Source organism: Alligator sinensis, unplaced genomic scaffold, assembly GCF_000455745.1.
Source record: "Alligator sinensis unplaced genomic scaffold, ASM45574v1 scaffold809_1, whole genome shotgun sequence".
Taxonomy (NCBI): domain Eukaryota; kingdom Metazoa; phylum Chordata; order Crocodylia; family Alligatoridae; genus Alligator; species Alligator sinensis.
Genome location: NW_005841956.1, coordinates 2,136,609 through 2,142,436, shown reverse-complemented (window position 1 = coordinate 2,142,436; position 5,828 = coordinate 2,136,609).

Sequence of the window (5,828 nt, the reverse complement as noted above, 5' to 3'; positions counted from 1 at the left end):
CCTAGAGGAAAAGATATGTCTGCCATTAAGGGAGAGGTGAAGCCCATCCCACCCCAGCATGCCCTCCTTACAAAAACATGGGTCGTTGTCAAAAAACCCAAAGGCTGCCTCGTGGCACCAGCTCCGAAGTCACTGGTTAACCATGTCAATGCAGGCCTCATGACACCTACCCTGTCCACTTAGCGGGAGAATGGAGGAAAATACCACCTGAGATCCTGTCCTCTTCATTTGGTGTCCCAAGGCCTTATAGTCCTCCATGATGTTATCCAGCTTGCCCTTGGATGCATCATTTGTACCCACATGGACCACAACCAGTGGGTAGTAGTCAGAGGGCTTGATGATTTTAGGGATGGTCTCTGGCTTGGTGTCTTGGTAACCATGTCTCTTGGTCTTGGTCTCTGTCTTGGTAACCACGGCCTTCCAGCCCCACCTGAGCTACTGCCTATAAACCTTCATCTTTATCTGCAGGAATCCAAAGAACAAATGGGAATGAAATGGCCCTGAATAATTTTAGATGCAAAATTAAAAGATGGCTTCTAATCAGCAGAGGAGTGACGTTCTGGAACAGCCTTTCAGTCAAAGGAGGGGCCATAACAGCTAATTAGATTTAAGATGAAACTTCAGGGATTTATGAACATGATGTGGTTGCCTGTGGTAACAGATCACTGACCTTAATGACAGAGGAGGTTCTTCCAGTCTTACGTTATTACATTTTGAAACAGAAATGCATTGATGAGGGTATTTCCTTGCAATATCCTGTCTTCTTACTCCTAGGCCATTCCACCTCCAATAGCATTTAAGTTTGGTGTGCTTGTCCATCACTTATTTGCCATCCCTTGTGTCTTAAACAAGCCCAGTTCTCCAAACAGGAAAGGTTCACACACTGACAACCCATCTGTTTCTTCAGCTACAATCAAAGATTTATCAGGGCAGGGAGTAGTTTCCACAATATTGCCCATGCACTGCTGTGTGCAGTATTATTTTGATCGGTGTGGTAGGGCTGTAATTCATTGCTGTTCTGCATTATTAAGACTAGTCCTTTCAACTGGAAAGCAGCAAACAGCATCTCATTTTAAAACCTGTCAAGAGCAAAAGCAAAGGAAACATTTAACATGATGTGCTAAGAACCTAATGGAAGAATTTGAGGAGAAACTATACTATTTATACAGTGCCTTCAAACCACTGGCGCATGTAAGAGTTCAGCTGGGGAAAGGCAAAACTTTAACCCAGGATCAGCATCTGTAAAAGCATTTCCCTCATGGAAGGAAAACCCTAAGAGGCTGTCAAGATGAACAGAGCCTCAGTAAATTAGCACTTGAAAACAACCCAGGCACACAACTTTGGTTTGTATTTTCAGCTCCTGACATTGTAGAGACTTAAAAGGGACCCACCACATCCTGTAGTTACTTAGTGTCTTGCTTTTAAAGGGTATAAAGGCAGAAGGAGAAGCAGAATGGCTGGATGGGGGAAAAGGCATAAAACAAGTCATGGGATATGTTCAGAAACCCCCTCCCTTTGCCAATACATTTCTAGTGTTACAACAAGCATGTCTTCGGCCAAGAAAATAGAGAACTCAATGTCTGCATTGCAACTGCCCACACACAGTCAAGAAGCTTCCTGATAGTTCATAGGATTTTCATTGTCAGGTGAGATGTTGAACACTGTCCAGTTCAGTCACAACTTAGATGGAAGTTAAAGAGGGTAGGTGGATAATTGTTGCTCTAGCCAATAGTCCTTACTTCAGGAAGCATGGTTTGAAAGCTCGGAGTTGTGTGTGAGCTTATGCCGACTGGAGAGAGAAGCTGTCCAAGTCAAATGCCTTGTGGCCATTCCATTCCAATCCCTACAATTGTTGTTGTTCATATAGCACCAGAGCCAAGCATGGTGCTTCACAAAAACACAGATGCCTCACTGTTCAGAAGAGTTTACAACATGGGGCGCTTGTACACGTGACGGGGGTTTAGTCCTTTCTATGCCCCGTAAATTGAAACAGTGAGTTTTTAATTGAAATGGTGGGTTTTATTTTTCTGTCACTGTATACACATCATTGTCCTGGCAGTCGGAAGCACCTGCTGAAGGCAGAAGCTGTGAGAAGCCTGATCTTTTTTATTGGCAGAGCCTGCCCACCTCTCCCACAGCTGGGGGTGAGCTGACAAATTAATGGCCACAACATTGCAACTTGGAACATTGCAAACTTGCAACATTGATGCCTACACAGCCAGATGGGTGGCTAATTGGCTGAATGGTCAGACCCAGAGAGTGGTGGTGGGTCATTTTCGACCTGGAGGGATGTGGGCAGTGGGGTCCCCCAGGGCTCAGTCCTCAGGCCTGTACTGTTCAACATCTTTATCAACGACTTGGATGAGGGGGTGGAAAGCACATTGTCCAAGTTCGCTGATGACACAAAGATGTGGAGCAAGGTGGGCATGCCAGAAGGGAGGAACAGAATCCAACTAGATCTGGACAGGTTACAGAGGTGGGCAGATGAGAATAGGATGGAATTCAACATGGACAAGTGCAGGGTGCTGCACCTGGGGAGAAGGAACCAGCAGCATACATACAGGCTGGGGAACTCCCTTCTCGTCAGCACAGACGTGGAAAGGGATCTTGGAGTCTTTGTTGACTCCAGGTTGAGCCGCCAATGTGAGGAAGCGGTCAGTAAGGCTAACCGCACCTTGTCATGCATCCACAGATGCATCACAAGCAGGTCCAAGGAGGTGATCCTTCCCCTCTGTACAGCATTGGTCAAGCCACAGTTAGAGTACTGCATCCAGTTTTGGGCGCCACACATCGAGAGGGATGTCGCTAGCGTTGAGAGGGTCCAGAGGAGGGCCACTTGCAGGATCAGGGGGCATCAAGGAAGGCCATACGAGGAGACTAGAGAGCCTGAACCTATTCAGCCTCCACAAGAGAAGGTTGAGGGGGAATCTGGTGGCCATCTACAAATTCACCATGGGGGATCAGCAGGGAATAGATGTCCTGTTCCCCCAGGCACCACATGGGGTCATAAGGAATAACAGTCACAAGCTGATAGAGAGCAGGTTCAGGCTAGACATTAGGAGGCATTACTTTATGGTTAGGGCGACTAGGACCCTGAACCAACTTCCAAGGGAAGTGGTGCTCGCTCCTACCTTGGGGGTCTTTAAGAGGAGGCTGGATAGACACCTGACTGGGGACATATGCCCCCAGCATCCGTTCCTGCCCAAGGCAGGGGGTCAGACTTGATGATCTGTTTAGGTCCCTTCCGACCCTAGTTACTATGATACTATGAATCTAAATTGTATCAAGATGTGGTTTATTTTGTGACGATGCAAACTCTTTTAAACCCCCCCAAACTCGTGTATGTGTAAAGTGTGACACCATTAAGCCACATGAAGGGAAATTTTCATCATGTGTACATGGTAACATCGTCACATGTACAAGCACCCTAGGAGGCCTAATGTTGACAACAAAAGACAGAACTTCCTCCTACACAGTCCGTGGCAAGGCATGCACTCAGTCTGACCATGGATGTAGTCACAGCTGGCTGGGATGTGTTAGCAGAATCCAGCCCTGTATGTGGACTGGAGCAGTAGAAGGTAGCAGAGGGATAAGTACTGGCAAATGCAAAGAAATAAGAGGTATTGCCTCCTACACAGCTGCTAAGGGTCTGGGAGGGTGCCAGACTTTTTGTTATTGTTAGTATGCTTCTAATTTATTAGCATTATAGGGAGAAATTCTGGTGAAACAGCCTTGGAGTCACGATTTCACTCATATTTTCTCTTACGAACATCAAAGAAGTAAAGACTGAATCCATCACTCTTCCTTCCCAAACTCCAGCAGTGGTTTCAAAGTGCATATGGTTTTAATTCTTCATTTCTTGCACTCCTCTAGTGCAAAGCGTTCCTGCACACTGTTAGAAAGCAGTTGGTATCTACCCCAGAAGTGGCTGCACTTCCCTTCTGGCTGAATCTGCATCATTGCAAAGGGTATGGATCATGTGGGGCTTCTTTGGCCTGCTGGTTTGGCATTTGTGTCTTGTAACATTGAAGGAGCCAGCTGCTATGGACTGGAAATGTTGCAGGGAGGTCTCAGGCTTAGCCAATTCTCTGCCACTGCTAGGGCACTGAGTCTTGTGAACTTAATACAGCATTTTAGTGAAGCCTCTACCCTCCACCTCCTCCCCACATCCCACATGCTGTTTGGAGTTCTCTTTGGCTCCAGGGGACCACCTGCCTCTGCCCTTTCCACACCCATGGATGAAAGCAGCAGAAGACAGGAGGAGAGTTATTTATGAGTTTTGCTAGATTAAAATCAAAGCCAGGAGGTGTAAGAGCCCTGAGACTATTGTTTCACTTTGGCCTCTTGTATTTTTTCCAAATAAGGGCTCTTTAGAAAGAAGAACACAAACTCCCAGATTTAACACAATCTGCCCTGAGGACACGAATAGAGCTTCGTAACACAGAGGACATTCAAAGTGCAGCCCAAACAATAAATAAGGGTGGCAGAGTCTTGTTTGTGCTCGAAGCACTATTGGAGGGTACAGAAAGGACTCAAGATTCTGGGTATGGGCACACAAATAAGTTACTGTGAGATAAGCCAGTGTGTGAATTTACAGCACCTCAGCTAACCTCTACCAACTGCCTCTGGCCACACGCTTCCTGTACTTTACTGAGGGGATGTAAAACAAAGGAGGTAAAACTAGCTCATAAAAACTAGTTTTCAGTCTAAATGATGAGGAACAAAATGGAGGAACAAGTTCCTTCAGAAAATTTAACCAAGGTTCAAAGGGGTTTCTGCTGGAGGCAGATACATTCACGGAAGGTGAAGGTTTCATTTAAAAGACTTTTTTTCATCTGAGAGCATGGGCATCTGAATAAGTTGCCATGAGACGTGGTTGAGTGTATGTCCTTTCCCCACAGTAAATGCAAAAACAGCCCAAAAGAACTACTCTGCTCTGTGGCCCCCATTTATGTTGGGGGCTATGTTTGTTGACTATGTCTACTTGGATGAGTGTTACACATCCAGGACTGAGCCTTCCTGTGTCATTGGTAGCCCAGATACAGCCTTCCCTTTCAGGCTTAGGCTATGCCTTCTTCAGCCATTGATAACGCACTATGCTGCTGATAAAACGCTTCACAATCAGTGACTTCTGTGTTCAGGACTTCATACAGACGAAGCTAAATTACATTAACAGCCAAGGGTCAGAAGGAAGAAACCGTTCTATGCATTTCTATCCATGCAAGCTGTTGAACCCAGTAATACTAGTCTGCTCTTGCTGCTCTGTGCTTTCTTCCTAACACTCATTACCATCTCTTCTAGACATACACTAAACCATGGACACCTGTGCCTTCTCTACCTGAAGTGCTTCAACTACCTGAAGGGTGGTTACAAAGAGGATGGAGCTGGACTGTTCTCAGTGGTGGTAGATGACAGAACAAGGAGCAATGGTTTCAAGTTGCAGCAAGCAAAGTTTAGGTTGTATATTAGGAAAAAATCTCACCAGGAGGGTGGTGAAGCACTGGAACGGGTCACCCAGAGAGGTGGTGGAATCTCCATCCAGAGAGCTGGTGGACTCTGCATACTCATGCATTAGTAGGTGCATCACAAACAGGTCCAGGGAGGTGATGCTCTTCCTCTATGCAATACTGGTCAGGCCACAGCTGGAGTACTGGGTCCAGTTCTGGGCACCACAATTCAAGAGGGATCTGGACAAACTTGAGAGGGTCCAGAGGAGGGCTACTTGAATGGTTAGAGGCCTTCAGGGAAGGCCCTATGAGGAAAGGCTGAGGGACCTGGACCTTTTCACCCTCCACAAGAGAAGGCTGAGGGGGGATCTTGTGGCAGTG